General features: G+C 38.1%; 1 protein-coding gene across 2 annotated transcripts in view; it reads right to left on the bottom strand.

Annotated features, from left to right (window-relative positions):
* Positions 1-19,702, bottom strand: part of LOC117577963 (inactive dipeptidyl peptidase 10) — a 146,611-nt gene that overhangs the window by 91,185 nt on the left and 35,724 nt on the right. The gene's annotated exons all lie outside the window — the stretch shown is intronic.

Raw genomic sequence — 19,702 nt, forward strand, 5'->3', positions numbered from 1 at the left:
AGCAAATGGTAATGATTCCATTTATTTTGCATTGCTTTGCATTTTCGGCTAGCAAAAAAGTTAATTCACTTGCGATAAAAACACAAGCTGTTTTTATTTGCAAAAAAAAATACAAGATGAGAAAGCTGCCACTCAAGACTTAATATTTATTCTTATGTCTTTGCTAATATTGCTTAACAAAAGCTAATATATCGCTGAGAAATCTATATTAATATTTATGGCCTAAGATATTATTAAAACCAGTAAAGAAGCTACATTCGAGTTTTCTTTGCTGTAATATATGTTATCTATTACGCATTACGAATAAGAGCAAAACAGTGAGGTATTTTTTCTAAAATATACCATATAATAAAATGCAAAAATATTAAAATATACCGAAAACAATATTTGTAATATCGATGTAATACTACATTCAAGGAAATAGGAAAGCTACAGTCGAGTATGTTCGACTGCACATTTTGAATAACAGCAAAACAATGCGGTATTATATACTAAATATACCAAAGGCTTTATTTGGTATATTGATATAGTATTTTCAAAATATACCATAGGGTATTAAAATATACCAGATTGTCAGCCAAACCAGCTAAAAGGCGTTTGTACAAAACAATTTCTTAAATAAGTTTCTTCCAAATCATAAATCAGGAATCACAAACACTGTAGCTATTATTGTACGTATCGAAATTCGTAGCTCCAGCTTCAAAAATACGCTACTTTTGTAGGTGAAAGTGAGCGTGGTAAAAATGTATGTCAAACTTGATCGGCGTGCAAGCATATCTTATAGTCTCTGAGATCTAGGTGTTCATATGGACGGACAGACAGACAGATGGACTTGACTATACCGTCTCGGCTGATGGTGATGATCTAGCATATACATACATACTCGTATATATATACTTCATGGGATCGGAGGCACTTCCTTCTGCCTGTTACACACATTTCCTACCCTTCTACCCTATGAGTAGCAGGTCTAATAAACAATAATTAAACGTAAAATAAATACCAGTTGCTGAATTTGTTTTTGTTGATTTTCTATTTATTTTGCCAAGCGAAAATTTGAGATTCCTAAACAAGCAAATTATGCAAGAAAATGAATTCTACGTCTACGCGTATTTTTATGTTAATGATTGTCTACGCAACAAACATAAATTAACTTTTCCATACGCGTGTTTTCATTAAAAACTCTGTCGAAATAAATGTTGTTGTAACAACAACTCAGTGCTGGGCATTTCAAAATGCATATTAATTAACACTTTGCTAATGAAATAATGAATATTTTAAATGCAATTTGAATGTCAGCACTCGATTGTTATTGAGCATAATTAACTTTGCGGTCGGTTTTGAAAAGAAGCATAATTGAATTCCACGATTTAAGTTTCAATTAATTTGCGCTTATCGCCAACGTTAAATACTCGATTAGCGCATAATATAAATTGTGTAAGGCTGCAAAATAAATCTCAAGCTTATAAACTATTATTTGCACAGCTCGTTTCACATTTTATCAGCTCGTCGTTCGTCCATTCATAACGCATTTGATGCGTCTGTCTGGAAAAGAGAAATAAAAAAAAGAGCACGAAAGCAACACAACACAACACAAAAAAATGGGAAGCCAGCATGACGGCTTTATTAAAATTGGGGGAACATGCCAGGCGTGCGTTTGTTTAATAATGGAAATTATTTGCATAACTGGGCGCCACATGACGTATACTTGATGCCGTTGCTCTGCGAGATCTCTCTCTGCTTACAAGCAGCGAGTATATATGGTAAATGGTAAATATTGTGGACCTTAAGTAACCTTGCCTTCCATTGCATTTTTTGCACTCGAGCTGCAGTCCCCAGTCGCGGCGCATCCTTTGGGCGTATGTGCGGGGTATTTTCGTCCGCAAGGTCAGGCCCCAGTGAACTTGAACTTTGTCAGGCCAAGACAAATAGCAGCAGCAGCAGCAACAGCAGCAGAAGCAGAAGCCGCGGCAGTTGCAGCTTTAATTATGGCAGACAACACCTGACGCCATGCTTTTCGCTTTTGGGCCACTGCAATTAGACGCAAAACGAGCCACAAAGCATGTGGCATAAGGTGTAAAACGAGGAGGCACACAACACAGAAATTCTTTACACGCTCGCGTCGCATAAATTGTCATGCAGAGGCAAAAATTTGTGCATACTTTTGCTTGGCGCTTGGCACGCATAATTCTATTCCATTTCTGTGCTATTTACTTAAGAGGCATAAAAGTTTTTTATATGAATTATGAGCATGGTCGACGTCGTCTTCATACCTGCTCTTTCATACCCGCCCACATTCTTACGCCCAATAGACATACAGATAGAGAGAGAGAGATAGTGGAAGAGACAGAAAGAGCGAGAGGGGGGAGAGTGAAAGCAAGACATAATCATATTCATGACAATATAATGGCATCGTTAGCCAGCAGGCAAAAGCAGACTGAACTGGGAACTTAGAACTTGGCTGCGCGCAGGTAACCACAGAAGTCACATCGCTGCTGCTGCTGCTGCTGATGCCGCTGGCCATCCATTAGCCAAGAACCATGCCCAGCAGCTGGCAATAAGAGCGGTGAGCGAGCGAGCGGTAAGTTTCTTGTCTTACAGTCACTCAACTTCAACTTGAATGGTCCTAGGCGGATGCTGTCGCAGCCACGCTTTGAACTTCATAAATTCTGTGAACTACGCAACGCTTGAGCTTGCCTTGCCTTGCCGCATTAATCATAACACAAACTGTGATGGAATTGGTCCAGCTGTTCGCCTCACAACTTGCTTTTTGCTCATTTATGTGAGTTTCACATTTCACACAGCCACAGCCACACAACGAGGGGGTGAGGGAGAGGCAACGAGTGGTATACGTAACATCATCATCATCATTGCCTTTAACCTTGAGGCGAGTTTTAAAATAAGTAAGTTCCTGAGAAAGAAATCTAATAAGCTAGTGCACTAAATTTAATTAAGAGTATGCCACACACACTCAGACACATATTTTAGGAATTTGGCGAAGCCTTTGTTGAGCTTGTAAAGTTTAATTGCTTGGAAATAAAGAAATGAATGCAGCACTCGCACTTAAACAAACGAGTTGATAATTCTTCAAAATATTGTAAACTCTTTTACTTAAGTTTATTTTCATGTTGCATCAACTTTTGTTTATGTTTTCATCTCAACTTATAAATAAAGTTTACACAATTTGTGGTTAGGCAGTTTGTTGGTTAACTTTAAAATATTATGCATACAACATGTGGTACACACAGAGACAAAAAAGAAATAAAGAAAGGGAAACACAAAAAAACAAGGGACAACGAGTTAATTAAAGATTTTAATCAGTTTTGCACTTACCGAATGCTGCAGCGTTTTTTTGTGTTTAGTATATATTTTTTTTGTTAGTTTCATTTTTTTTATTGTGTTTTTTAGTTTAGTTTTTTATAGACACAGAGATACACACAAGTACATAAAGTATATATTGGATTTGGTTTTGGTTTTTGGGTGTGGATGTATGAGTTGTTTGTTTATAGTTGTTGTTTTTGTTGTTGTTGTTATACAATTCGTGGTCGAGTGTGTTGGTGTGTGTGTGTGAGTGTGTGTGTGTGTGTGTGTGTTGGGGGAGTAGAAGAGAAAAAGAATAATATATATTTTAAAACGATGGCACATTACACTTTTGATTGTTGCGCTGCAGCGCTTCAATCGCAATATACACATATGTTAGGATATTATTTATACGAGAGTGTGTGTGTGTGATGTGTGTTTCGATGTGTGTGTTGGAGCATTCATGAGATGGTGGAAGAACACAGAATACAGACACAGTTAGTAGATAGGGGCATAAATAAGCATAGATAAACTAACTAGACTCGACTACATAAATATACATATACATATTTATTACTTACCTGAACCAAACGACCGAGAAAATCTAATAAAGCGAAAGCATCTGACAGCCAGAAAGGAAGAGAGGGAGAAACAGAGAAAGAGGGAGAGGGAGAGCAAAGGGAAAGGCAAGGATCTATGCTCGCATAGAACGCCAGCAGGCATTGGCAACTGTTAAATGCTGACATCTATTGATTTTGACAATAAAATATACGAAGCAAGTCGCACTCTCGCTTTCGCTTTCGCTTTTCCTCTTTCTCTTTCTCTCGAGTATCGAAAAAAAAGGGTAAAAACGCAAAACTTTATTTGATTGTTTGGCACCCGCAACCCCAAAAGAAAAACGACACCCAGCACAGCAAAAAAAAAAAGTAAAAACGATACAGTCGAGTGTGCTCGACTTTGAGATACCCATTACCCTTTGTGAATAAGAGTAAAACAGTGTGGTATTAATTATAAAATATATCAAAGGCAATAATCTGATATTGATATAGTATTCATTCAAAATATAACATAGAGTTCAAAATACTTAAATATTCCAGATTGTCACCGAAAGTATGTAACTAAGTAAGTAAGCGTTCTTCCTCATACAAAAGTATCTCTTAATTAACATATAAAATGTTTATCTGATCGCAACAACATTTTTAGGAACCATGAAGAAATAAGTTATTATGAATTTTACAAAAAAACGACTTTAAATTTAAACTTGTTATTAGGCTTTAAAATTCTACTTGTTATTAGGCGGGGCGTAAATGAGCTCGACATAACAAGTGCAGTCGAAAATTTGAGCTCTATCTCTTGAAGTCTCTGAGATCTAGTGTTATATACGGACAGACAGACAGAAGAATAAACGGACATGGCTATATCGCCTCGACTGTTGAGGTTGATGAAGAATATATGTATATACTTTATAGAATCGGAGCTGCATTCTTCTGCCTGTGACATATATTTCCTGAAGGCACAAAGTTATAATACCCTTCTACTCTATGGGCAACGGGTATAAAAAAGGAAACAAAAAAGGGAGAAGAGAACACACACATACACACACACACACACACTTACACACGCATAGCTTCGAGGGGTTTACGCCCTGTGCCTTTGCCACAATCAGCTTTAACTGCTCTGCCATATTGTTAGACATTTTACATACCCCGTTTTGCCCGAGTGTGTGTGTGTGTGTGAGTGTGTGACCATGTGTGTGAGTGTGTGAGGCCTGCGGGCGCCTGTTGCCACAACCAAATGTCACGTTTCGTTTTTATTTCAATTTGCAATGTGAGAGGCGAACAACAAATCTGATTTTGAACTCAATCAAGCTTACCGCTCTCGGCTAACAGTTACGCCATATTGTACAGGTTCATCACAACCATACGTGAGTCCGTAAGTATGTGTGTGTGTGTATGTGTGTGAGTGTGTGTGTGTGTGCGGTGACTATGGAGACAACGTGGCCTGCATTTAATTCGATTAACGTGCGCAACGCTTCATTCACTGTCAGTCACTCCACACGCGCCCATCTTCTCTCCCTCTCTCCCTCTCTTTGCCTACATATATGCGTCTCTCTTTCACTCCATCATCATCGTCATCTGTCCAGCTCATCAATTATGCGGCGCAACAAAATGCTCGTTGTTTCAATTGCAATTGCACTGCACTGATCCATGTCAATCCATGTTGAGACACACACACACACACATTGTTTGTGTGTGAGATCTTCGCCAGCAGCTGAGCAAATCAATTTACCAAATTGCAACAGTCACAGTCATCAGTCTGCGCCCCCTTCTTCGTTCTTCCTGCCACGCCCCCAATCATATATGGCTTGCCACCTTGGCCAACTGATTGCAGTTGCTCAACAACTTTAAAGCTTTTTTTGCACTTCTCACTTTTCCCCGATAAGCAAATTGGTTTAGCGATGCAAAAGATTAAAAAATTTCGATTACCTTTATGGAACTCACTAAAACACACACACACACTCGTATGCACACACACAGACACCCACATGCACAGTCGCATACTTGCTCTGCCATGCAGAAGCTGCTCTCGCATTTTCATAAGAAATATTTTCCAGAAAAATTTCTTTGCTCATGTGAAACGAAAATCAAACAAGCAAAAGAAATTTGTATTACTGCAGCAAATACCAGAACGAATTTTGCGTACTCTACATACAACCTATTTACTTTGATACAATACATGAAAAAGCTAAACGAAAGCAGTAAAGCATTTTATGCATTTTTGTAAATTAAATGTATTATAAAAAAAATATGAAAAATCTTTTTGTGGTAGCTTATTCATTTATTTTTCCAAAAAGAGCTAATCGCATTTAAACATTAATTCGAAATTGTATTGTAAAAATAACTTAAAATTATTGATTTTTAAATTATAAAATTCTCATTTAGTTATTTTTTCAAAAAAAGTAATTTTAAGAAATAATTTGAATATTAAATGTGTTATTAAAGAAACAATTATTTAATTTATATTTTAAAGATGTATAGCTTAAATAAAAATTATATCAAAAATATAAAATTTAATAATAATATGATATTGTAAAGATAATAATATGATATTGTAAAGATACATTAAATAATCGGTTCACATTTGCTTATTCAGTTATTTTCATAATACTATTTAAAATTGATTGTAAGCAATAATACAATCATTGTTTGAAAGAATCATCGGTTAAAAAATACTATGCAAAAATAAATTAGATTGTTAGTATTTTGTATTGTTAAAAAATTCTTACAGATTAATTTTCAAACACTAAAATTACCATCTTTTTATGCCTGCCTTTTAAGGTTTTTATGGAATATCAAATTAAAGTAGTAATACAATATTCAAATAAATTGCGAAAAATTCCAAAAATTATATACACATTATACATATAGTATTTACTTTTTAAGCAGGTACTTACCACTTATTAAGCATGCACTTACTAAGCGCATATTTTAGTTAATTTTTAATTTATATGTTAAGAACATATTTTAAAGCATAGTCAGCATTACCTCATTTCTCCTCTTTTAATCAGCAGACTAAACAATTGCCATTTCTCTGTCGTATCTTTAATATTAAATTGTAAACCGAAAAACAAGCTCCGTTCGATAGGGGAACCTAGTTTTTTTTTTATAGATTTCTGACGCCTTCTTGTCAAAAATAAGGTTTAACACAAAAATGCCAAAAACAAAAACTAGAAATGAGTGGAGGAAAAACTACTATGAATAGAGCTATGGCTTAGTGTAGAAAACACAGCTGCTGTTGGCATGAAAACGGCTTAACTGTTCCAGCAGGCAGCAAGCGGAGGCGAAAGGGATGAATGTGATGATGAAGTGGAGGTATTTGAGAGAGTGGTTGAAAAAAAAAAAAACGAAAACGAAAGCGAACTGCATCGACAGCTGTTGCAGCAAGTGCAGCGGCGGCTTTGTCGAATTTCTATTTTCATTTTTATGAAGCATAATCAAATGGCTGCACTTGGCACTTTAATGAGCTTGTTTCACATGAGCTCCCAACTACGACGACGGCGACGACGTCATTGTGAGTGTCCTTCAACAAAATAATAAAATAAAACAGCACACACGAACGAAACGCAATGAAACGAAGCGAGAGCAAATAAGGGCGCCCGACTAACTGATACTTCGTTTGGGTGTCGATAAGCAGAATTAATTTTAATTCGCAATTATAATGAGGCGAGCAGTGCACAACCCCGCGTATACGCAACATTTCGAGGGTGTGTGAACTTGTAACGAAGAAAAAAAAAGAAAAACGGAATGCAGGAAACGTAAAATAAACTGAAGTGCTAAGCGCATGTGCATTCTCTGTTTGTTTTTTTATTGCCGCCTTTTAGCTTGATTGAGTTGCATTTGTTTTTGTTTTTGTTTTTTTTGGGCTTAATTAAATTTGGCCACTTAATTATCAGGACAGCACTTACCTGCACACACAGGACTCACTGCGTTGCGCTGCGCTTCGTTTAGCTTCTTATGTGCATTCATTGCAGCCATAGAAATAAACTAGCTCAGCGGCAGCAAAAAGTTAGCAATTGTTTTTTGTTGCTTGTTTCTTCGTGTGCTGCGAGTCGTAAGCTTTCTAATTAACACGCAGCCAAGTGAGTATTAAATGATATAACGGCTTTATAAACAAGTTGAATGCATTCGAAAAGTTTTTGCATTCCCATCCCGAGGACACGCAACATTATTAATAACAAAAGCAGCTATCGATTCGTTGTAAGTTGTAACGTGTAACGAAGCTTGTTCGTTTTAGAAGCTGGTGTACTTGTAACGATACGAAAGGTGTACGCGATCGCTACGGCTGTTGTCTGGTCGGCTGGGAGTGGGCTAAAGGGGAAAAATCCTTTCCGTTACATGCTTCCGTAGATTAATTACATTATTAATAAATTCGCGTACTTAAGGAAAGGGAAAATCGGGGAAAGACATACAAGGACAGTAAACAAAAGAGGTAAAGAGTTAGAAGGAAACTGGATGAAAGACAAGTTAGGGATCTACCTTCGACTTGGAGCACTTCTCCTTTACGTTGCACTCATTGGTGCAGACGCCCACTCTACCATGATCCTGCAAAGCCAATGGAAAAATCAATTTAAATGACAGGATCCCTTAGAGAAGCTCCTCGTTACTCAACCCTCCCCATACAAATGCTGCATGGTTCCAAATTTGCAAACTTACTCGCACATACTAAACATTATAACAAATTTATTTAAATTAAGAAACATAAAGAAAAGGCAAATAAACAAAAGATAACATGGACGGAATATGAAATAAAGACGTTGAAATATTAAAGCTAATTTAAATCTATTTCATAAATACTTAAAAACTAAATAAATAGATATATAGAAATAAATATAATTAATAGAAATAGTTAGCCAATATTTCGTATTGCAATTTGTATATGGATCGCTAATAATAGATAGTTTTTATACACTATAAAACTATTTAATTAGGAATCCATATCTTTATATGGCAATGGACCATCGGCAAAAGCCCAGCCTTAAGAAACTTAAGGTTTCTCAGGCGCAGCGAAATGAAGCTGCCAGCAAAACAAATAAAGATAAACTTGGTTTGGTCTTTAACCTTTGCATTCAACAGATGCAATACACAAAAAAGCTCGGTAGCGAACAATACGAGAAAAAAAAGCTACGTAGATATAAACAAAAAAGCTCACTTACAGCATTCTCCAGCGACGAAAGATCTTTCACAGCCGGTGATATGTGTGTGTGTGTTGTTATGTTGTTGTGGTTGCAGCTGTGGAACAAAAAAATTTAAAGCCCTAACCAAAAGCTTTCTACTCAAATGTTGATCTGAGCTTTTATGCCAGATGTTCCATTGTTTACTTTGCAAACAATTATAAATGTAATTTTAAAATTGCAAATTTATGACAGAAAACAAAAGTATTTACGAACAAGACATATGTAGAACGACTTATGGTAACTAATGAAGTTCATTTACATTTGATACATAGTGTATTATACAACGAAATCATATGTAAATTTACATCACAGTTTTTCTTCCATTCAACATATATGTATGAACGCAAACAAGACTTCAAATGAACCAAATATATTACAGAGAAGCACTAACTAAGTGGCAGAAGGCCCAAAATAAACAATGTCGAAATACAAATACTGAACAACACAATCATCTATGGCACGATCATCTTCGGAGACATTTCCTCTGGTGGTCGCACGGTCACTGGCGCATATACCACATCTGGGGTAATGTTGCCGTTCTCCTTGCTTTCCCTCTTAGGGACAACTCCCAATCCAAATTGCGGGGGCGGCGGTGCGGTAGGGCTGTAAATCGCTCCTCCAAATTTGTGCCCAATTGCAGTGCTGACTCCCGCTTGCAGCTATCAGCTGATCTGCTGCAGCTTTCGCAGCAGACGTGCAGAAGCTTTCAAAGCTTTAGTACAAGCTTTGTACTGCCGGCTGTCGAAGCGGAGTGGATGAGCTTTGCTTGGTGGCTTAACTTCGTAAGCACCAACAACATCCAAAAGTACAATATGGAACTACGTGCCGTCTGATTGTGAAAGGAAAATCAGATCATGAATACATGTAAGCTTTATATCTGCAATAGTGCAATAGTTACCCTGCCTTTTTGGACGGCACCAGAAAATCTCCAAATTTTGTTCCCGCCTGTTGGCTATCGGCAGCTGACCGAAAAAAAAGGGGTGTTTTCACACACTTTCTCTATTCGCACTATGCACTTTTTATTTAACTGAATATTTCTGTTGGCTGAATATTTATGACCGTCGCACTTAATTCTCAATTTATATATGTATTTTTTTTCCTGGTGCGACTTGTCACAACCAATTCAGAAAATGCCTTTTTGAGATTGCATGACCAGCACGAATGAGAAAAAAACTGGCTTGTCAATAGGGCGTTAATCTTTGATGCATTCTTAACTTCCCATTCTTTGACATTCACTGCCTCAAGATGCATCTATCGCAAAAATCTTTTTGTTGTTGCCAAGCCCCACACACAGATGGCGCTAATAAATTTGTGCCAACAAAATACAATTATCCTAAAAGTTTCTACTAACATTAAACAATTATTATACATTTAACATTTAACTAACAAAAATTAGATTATTAACATACATAAACATAACTTTAATAAATATATTACATTAACTACTATTTTCTACATCTAGTGCCGTGGCGCTGGCATTTTTCCTACTTGGCAAAAAAAAACCTTTGCCTACTTTTAGGCCCACCAAATAAATGTTGGCGGTCCAAGCGACCACTACAATCCCCCCTGCCAAAATCACACTTTGGGGTCATAACTCCAAAGAGTGATACTCGCTTGGACGAATTTCCTGGCTACCCGATTCATTGTTTTATATCTTTAGCATGATATTTTCCAATGAATCGCCCTTGGGTATCTTCTAACTCGTAATAACTGTTGCCAAGCTTACGCTTAATACGAGATTTTACAAAAGTTGGGGCCAGTTTTGCATTAAAGCCTTTTGCAAAATTACTCTGCTGAAAATTACGCCTATAAACTTCTTGACCAACTCTAAAATCTACTTCTCGACTTCTAAGATTGTACTGTTTTTCGTTTTGTTCGTGCTGCCGTTGTATACTCTGTTGTGCAGTTTTCCTTATTATATCAAAGGAATCTTCTCGATCAAAACTAACTGTACGGTCTTCTAGAAGTTCTAAATTTCGTAGAAGAGGATAGGTATTACCATTAACTATCATGTGTTGTCCAAAAGCAACACGATAGGGACTGTCATTGATTGCTGAATGTCTGCTGGACCGTAATGCGCAACTGATATGGCTAAGTTGCTCATCCCAATTTGTTTGATCGGGTCTAACGTAAGCCTTGATTGCAGCAATTACTGATCGATTTACGCGCTCTGACGCATTAGCTTGCGGAGCGTGTACAGCCGTATAAAAATGTTGCACATTGTATTTGGTGAGCAAAGCCTTGAACTTATGTGACTTAAATTGGACACCGTTATCTGATACAATGGTTTCAGGTACACCAAAACAATGAAATAAATCCTCTTCCATGAAGCGAATAATAGCATCAGTGGTGAATTTTTTTACAGGTTTTAAAAATGGGTATTTGGACAAATGATCTAACACTACGAATATACCAACATTTCCGGACTTACTTCGAGGATAGGGTCCCAAGAAATCAATAAAAATCTTTTGAAATATTCGCTGCGTTTCTTTTACTGGAGCTAATGGTGGGCGTAACGAACGATTGGGATGTTTGGTACATTTGCACACCACACAACCGTTTACAAATGACTTAACATCACACACTAAATTTGGCCAATAATAATATCGCCGAATTTTTTCCAACATTTTATTGATTCCACAATGAGACGCTAAAGGAGGCTCATGACTTTGTTTTAATACCTCTATCACAAGATCTTTTGGAACCCACAACTTCCAGTGCAAATCATCAGCGACTTGATCGCCGGACGCGTGCTCTGCACGACGATAAATATATTTATCGATGACTTTAACGTCAGGTAGCTGAGACGGGTTTGATTTTATTTTGTCCTTAAGCTCTTGGTACTCTTTTGACTCGAACTGCTCAGACTGTAAATCTATCAAGGTATCCACACCTAAGGATGACAAATCTTCAGTGTGCACACGTGATAAGGCGTCGGGAACAATGTTCTGGCTGCCTTTGCGATGAACGATCTTAAAAGCAAAACCTTGCAGCTTGAGTGCCCAGCGAGCCAATCTGGAGCTTAAGTCTGTTTGAGACATGAGCCACTTCAATGAAGCATGATCGGTATGAATGGCAAATTCATGCCCTTCAACATATGCTCGAAATTTTTTTACGCACATGATCGCTGCCAAACACTCCTTCTCAGTGACTGAATAATTTCTCTGACATCGATTCAATTTACGAGACATAAATGCGATTGGAACGTCATTACCATCCTTATCTTTCTGCATCAATACTCCACCAACACCTGAGTGACTGGCATCACAATGTATCTCAAATGGTGTAGCAAAATCAGGACTATGGAGTACAGGGGCCATACAAAGTTGCTCTTTCAAATTCTCAAAAGCCTTTTGCGCTTCGTCGGACCAAGTAAATGATTTTCGCTGCTTAAGGGTATCTGAAATTGGAGCAGCAATTTCTGCATAATTTTTTATGAACTTGTGGTACCACCCAGTGGTTCCTAAAAACCTTCGCACCTGCTTGCACGATCGCGGAACAGGAAACTCACGAATGGCTGCCACTTTATCGGGATCCGTTTGGATTGTACCATGACCAATAACATGTCCTAAATATTTAACCTCTTTCAGACAGAATTTGCTTTTCTCCACATTTATGGTGAGTCCGGCTTGAGTTAACCTATCGGCTAAAGCTCTCAACACTGAGACGTGTTTGTCAAATGACTCCGAAATTACCAGCAAATCGTCTAGATAAATGAATATTTCATTTCTCAGATCTGGTGGAATAACTTTGTCCATCAATTTCGACATCGTCTGTGGAGCATTGGATAGCCCAAACGGCATAACCGTAAAATGATACAGTGGTCTTCCCGGCACTGTAAATGCGGTTTTCTCGCGCGCTCTTGGAGTTAGCGGAATCTGCCAATACGCATCCTTCAAGTCGATACTTGAGATAAATTTCGCCTTTGGCAACCTACTCAAGATGCCGTCAATGAGAGGCATGGGATACGCATTTTTGACTGTTATGTCATTCACCTTGCGACTATCTAAACAAAGGCGAACCTTGCCTGGCTTGCGTACAATAACAACTGGAGAGGACCAAGGACTTTCGGATTCCTCAATCACACCAAGTGCTAACATTCTGTCAAGCTCATCATACATTAGTTTTTCGATGGCCGGTGACACTGCATAATGGCGTTGTTTAATTGGTTTCGACTCGGTCACCTCTATGTCGTGCATAAGCCAGTTCGTCTTGCCTAAACCTTTTTCAGCAAATGACGGAAATACCTTAATAGTGGATACTAATTCCTTTTGCTGCAAATCAGTCAAAGGTATTTGTAATGGGTCATCGAAATTTAACGCTGCTAACCTGTGTGCACTTGCTTTATTCATTAAAAACAATGGCAAGAGATTAAAACTTCGCCAAAAATCGATGCCTAAATATAACTCTTGAGTTAATGACGGTACGATATACACCCATATTCTCTTGGATTCACCACGAAAACAGATAGACGTGTTAATTCGACCTACTATATTTTGGCTTTGGCCATCTGCAGTTCGTACAGCTGCACGTATCGGTTTAAAACCAATGTGCGTTTCTGCCAATTCTTGCGCAAATCTGCCACCAATGCAGCTTATGGAGGCACCAGTGTCCATCAAACCACTCATGGTTCTGTCAAATATGATGACATCAGCATATGGCCGCAAATCCTTACAACTATTTACCACAGATGCCAATAGTGCTCTGCGAGTATCTTTATTTAACTTAATGAAGGTCTTTTTACGTTTTTGGTCGCGTGACCGTGCTTTTACATGTTCGTGAACTTTCGACAAAGTCTGCTGCTCACGTTTGTGTAAGGGAATCGCTGGGATGTGGAGAAAGTCCGGGATATTTTCAGGAGTCGTTACACGATCAACTACTCCGTATTGGTCGCTTTCGATATTAGTTTGCGTGCACCTGTCAATGGTGCACGAGACCACCCGTTTTTTGACGCAGAACTTATACATTTTCTGCAAGATGGCCTGTACGTATCAGCATCACCACACCCATAGCAAAACACAGTGCGCTCGGCTTTGCAGTCTTGGTAGTGGTGACCTGGCTTTCGACAATTCCAGCAGGATATAATCACCGCCTCAACAGCAAATGATTCATCCTCTTCCCTGTCAGAGCCAGTAGCCAATTCCGCTTGCACTGAGACTTCATTAATCTGCGGGCGTGGACCAAAACGTCGTGTAGCTGGTATTGATCTAGTCGTACTTAGCAAAAATCTCTCTCGCTTCCGTACGAATTGCCGCAATTGCACTACATTATTGATTGGGACATACAATAACTCGTGCTGGACTTCGATTAAAAGATTGGCTCGCAGCACCTCTAACAATGACTGTTCAGACATGGGCTGTTCGAGCCTATCAGCCAGATTAACAATCGCCTCATAAAAATTGTCAAATGTTTCATTCGGCTTTTGTTTGCGATGTGAGATAGCAGTTCTAATTTCCAGGTCCGTTCGTCCGTCTGAAAACTGCGCTCTGAGCGCTATACTCAAATCAATCCACCGCACACGCGTTACACTACGGTGATACCTCCAAAACCACTCGCTTGCACTACCTTCAAAAAGATTGCTTGCATACCGAGCTAGCATTTCAAAATCACCACCTAGTGTCTGATTTGTTAGCGCTTCGACGCGATAAAGAAAATCCTCTACAGTCATGGACGAATGACCAGAAAAGCGTACCTTCCAGTTATAAATGGTCTGACTAATTCTATCAGGCCGTAAGTTGTGCATCTCTCGAAACTCTGCCTGCGGCGCCACCATCTCGGGCACTGGATTTCGTCTATCCACCCCATCTCTGTTAGAGATTCCAAACAGCTGCTCAAATGATTGATGCTGCTGTTGCCTGGCTGGAGACGATTGCCTAGGAGCAGAGTGAACTTGATCATTTCCACCTTGAGCCACTGAATTAAATGACATCCTGTGGAAGCCATCTTCGATCGCTTTCGACAACACATGCGTCTGCTGCGTCAGAGCGGCTGCCACCGCCTCAGCAATACTTTGCTGCAAGCTAAACATTGGTTGCACAACTGGTGCTGGCCCGGCAACCAATGCTGGATTATCATTACAACTCTGCTGTACTGGTTCTGGTATACCTGTCTGTATACTATTGCTAGAACCTGCGACTAACAGATCTTGCGCTACTGTCCTGCTCTTGGACTTTGATCGTGTTTGTATGCCTGAACTCTGAGCTGCACTTAGTTCTTCTGCCAGACTCAAAGTTGATTTGCTTAAAGCAGTCTTACAAATTGGACACACTTTACTATTTCCAGTCGCAGTACTGAAGCACACATGATGGAAATAGTGATTACATCCGGTTGCTAGCAGTTGAGCTGGATACTCTACTTCTTTTGAGCATACACAACAAAAAGTTTCTCCCGCCATTCTTTGATATAGCGGGTTAGACTTTTCACTAACGGGTCTGGCCATCTTGAATATTTATAAATTGCTTACAAAAAAAATAACTTATGAAACACAAAACAATATTAAATAAATAAACAGTACTTGAATTCAAACTCGAACAAAAAATATACCAATATAACATGAATAAATTTGGAACCATGCAACACTTATCGAAGGAAGAGTTGCTAACTAATAGTCGAAAGTAGATACTGAAAACAAAGAAAATAGGGAATCTGAAAAATTGCTCCAGATATAGCGGCAAGTTAAATAGTTCGAAACCACTTACTTGTTCCAAGCGAATATCTAGGAACAATATCCAAATACAGAAAGATTATGTGTTGTGATCAACACAAAATCGAAAAGCGGAAGAACTCCATTGTTTACTTTGCATTGATTGCTATGTTTCTGTCTAGCGGCAAGTTGCAGTTTTATCCGCAAGAAGACTTGGCTCCAGCTAAGACTCCACATAAGCACCAATACACTTTGGTTCGCTGACAATGTTTTCTCTCTTGTTTTCGCCATACAGCTCGTTTGAAGCTAGTATTTCTCTCGAAAGACAAGTTACACTGCAGCTTTCGTCATGAACATTCTGCACACTTTGCCTAAAGTTTGATTGTAACCATCAGGCATTCAAGCTCAAGATATTCACAACAAGGAAAAGGAATAGGAATGAGTGAAAAAGGATAGATGGGAGGGTATTTCAAATATTACTTTTTTTTCGAAGACAGGCTAGCTAACATACAACAGTACAATAAAACAATTACGCTAACCTGGCCTCACGTTTGGGCGCCAAATAATATAATTAAGCTGTAACGTGTAACGAAGCTTGTTCGTTTTAGAAGCTGGTGTACTTGTAACGATACGAAAGGTGTACGCGATCGCTACGGCTGTTGTCTGGTCGGCTGGGAGTGGGCTAAAGGGGAAAAATCCTTTCCGTTACATGCTTCCGTAGATTAATTACATTATTAATAAATTCGCGTACTTAAGGAAAGGGAAAATCGGGGAAAGACATACAAGGACAGTAAACAAAAGAGGTAAAGAGTTAGAAGGAAACTGGATGAAAGACAAGTTAGGGATCTACCTTCGACTTGGAGCACTTCTCCTTTACGTTGCACTCATTGGTGCAGACGCCCACCCTACCATGATCCTGCAAAGCCAATGGAAAAATCAATTTAAATGACAGGATCCCTTAGAGAAGCTCCTCGTTACTCAACCCTCCCCATACAAATGCTGCATGGTTCCAAATTTGCAAACTTACTCGCACATACTAAACATTATAACAAATTTATTTAAATTAAGAAACATAAAGAAAAGGCAAATAAACAAAAGATAACATGGACGGAATATGAAATAAAGACGTTGAAATATTAAAGCTAATTTAAATCTATTTCATAAATACTTAAAAACTAAATAAATAGATATATAGAAATAAATATAATTAATAGAAATAGTTAGCCAATATTTCGTATTGCAATTTGTATATGGATCGCTAATAATAGATAGTTTTTATACACTATAAAACTATTTAATTAGGAATCCATATCTTTATATGGCAATGGACCATCGGCAAAAGCCCAGCCTTAAGAAACTTAAGGTTTCTCAGGCGCAGCGAAATGAAGCTGCCAGCAAAACAAATAAAGATAAACTTGGTTTGGTCTTTAACCTTTGCATTCAACAGATGCAATACACAAAAAAGCTCGGTAGCGAACAATACGAGAAAAAAAAGCTACGTAGATATAAACAAAAAGCTCACTTACAGCATTCTCCAGCGACGAAAGATCTTTCACAGCCGGTGATATGTGTGTGTGTGTTGTTATGTTGTTGTGGTTGCAGCTGTGGAACAAAAAAATTTAAAGCCCTAACCAAAAGCTTTCTACTCAAATGTTGATCTGAGCTTTTATGCCAGATGTTCCATTGTTTACTTTGCAAACAATTATAAATGTAATTTTAAAATTGCAAATTTATGACAGAAAACAAAAGTATTTACGAACAAGACATATGTAGAACGACTTATGGTAACTAATGAAGTTCATTTACATTTGATACATAGTGTATTATACAACGAAATCATATGTAAATTTACATCACAGTTTTTCTTCCATTCAACATATATGTATGAACGCAAACAAGACTTCAAATGAACCAAATATATTACAGAGAAGCACTAACTAAGTGGCAGAAGGCCCAAAATAAACAATGTCGAAATACAAATACTGAACAACACAATCATCTATGGCACGATCATCTTCGGAGACATTTCCTCTGGTGGTCGCACGGTCACTGGCGCATATACCACATCTGGGGTAATGTTGCCGTTCTCCTTGCTTTCCCTCTTAGGGACAACTCCCAATCCAAATTGCGGGGGCGGCGGTGCGGTAGGGCTGTAAATCGCTCCTCCAAATTTGTGCCCAATTGCAGTGCTGACTCCCGCTTGCAGCTATCAGCTGATCTGCTGCAGCTTTCGCAGCAGACGTGCAGAAGCTTTCAAAGCTTTAGTACAAGCTTTGTACTGCCGGCTGTCGAAGCGGAGTGGATGAGCTTTGCTTGGTGGCTTAACTTCGTAAGCACCAACAACATCCAAAAGTACAATATGGAACTACGTGCCGTCTGATTGTGAAAGGAAAATCAGATCATGAATACATGTAAGCTTTATATCTGCAATAGTGCAATAGTTACCCTGCCTTTTTGGACGGCACCAGAAAATCTCCAAATTTTGTTCCCGCCTGTTGGCTATCGGCAGCTGACCGAAAAAAAAGGGGTGTTTTCACACACTTTCTCTATTCGCACTATGCACTTTTTATTTAACTGAATATGTCTGTTGGCTGAATATTTATGACCGTCGCACTTAATTCTCAATTTATATATGTATTTTTCCTGGTGCGACTTGTCACAACCAATTCAGAAAATGCCTTTTTGAGATTGCATGACCAGCACGAATGAGAAAAAAACTGGCTTGTCAATAGGGCGTTAATCTTTGATGCATTCTTAACTTCCCATTCTTTGACATTCACTGCCTCAAGATGCATCTATCGCAAAAATCTTTTTGTTGTTGCCAAGCCCCACACACAGATGGCGCTAATAAATTTGTGCCAACAAAATACAATTATCCTAAAAGTTTCTACTAACATTAAACAATTATTATACATTTAACATTTAACTAACAAAAATTAGATTATTAACATACATAAACATAACTTTAATAAATATATTACATTAACTACTATTTTCTACATCTAGTGCCGTGGCGCTGGCATTTTTCCTACTTGGCAAAAAAAAACCTTTGCCTACTTTTAGGCCCACCAAATAAATGTTGGCGGTCCAAGCGACCACTACAAAGTTAAAAGTCTGTTTATTGAATTGCAGTTCAGTAAATGAGAAATTATGAAAATATGTGTGAAATGTTATTTCAAAGTTAATTTTACAATAATAGACAGCATTTAAAATACCTTGAAGTGTGTGTGCATCAGCGTTTGCATTGTGTTTTGTTTAATTCAAATAAAATGGCTTGCAGCCAGCTGATATTAAGTATACGACGGGTGTGTGGTGTAGAGTAAATAATGTTTACCTCTGCTTGCTCATGCACATCATCGACATAGTTGTGTAGGCTTAAAACCATTTTTGTATCGAGCCAAAGGCACTTCTATTTTTCTATTGAAGCAATTGTGAAAAATGCCGCGAAGCAACTGAATCGAAGCAACGTTTGTGATAGGATATATCTAAGCTATATTCATATAGTATATGGTATATATATCTACGTATATATCTATACCTGGGCGTGTCTCTTCAGCTGTGTGCGGTTGAATAAACACTTTACTATTAATTATTCACTACGATACTTACGCTGAGTTTTGTGAACTGAGTTGAAGTTGGCAGTGAAGGTGAAGGTGAAGTGAAGATGTTAAACAGTGTCAGCACTTAAGAGTTCAGAGAGAGATAGAGAGAGCGAGCGAGTGTTTAGCTAAGAAATAGTTATACTATATATTATATATTTGATGTGTCCTAGTCAAAAGGTAAAGCGTTTCTTTTCAGAACGGGTTGCAACTACGTTTCCAGTTAATAATAAAAGTTAATAGCGACAAAACGAAGATGAAGAAGAAAACATAATTCAATTCAATGGGGCGAATTACGCGCACGCAGCCAACAGAGAAAGAGAGAGAAGCAAAGTTGCTTAAGTTCTACACTTATTTGCCAGAGCAAAATACTAGAGTAAAGTGTGAAATGAATGAGAAAATGACACAAGAATACTAGAAAAGCAG

This window comes from Drosophila albomicans, chromosome X, assembly GCF_009650485.2.
Source record: "Drosophila albomicans strain 15112-1751.03 chromosome X, ASM965048v2, whole genome shotgun sequence".
Lineage (NCBI taxonomy): Eukaryota > Metazoa > Arthropoda > Insecta > Diptera > Drosophilidae > Drosophila > Drosophila albomicans.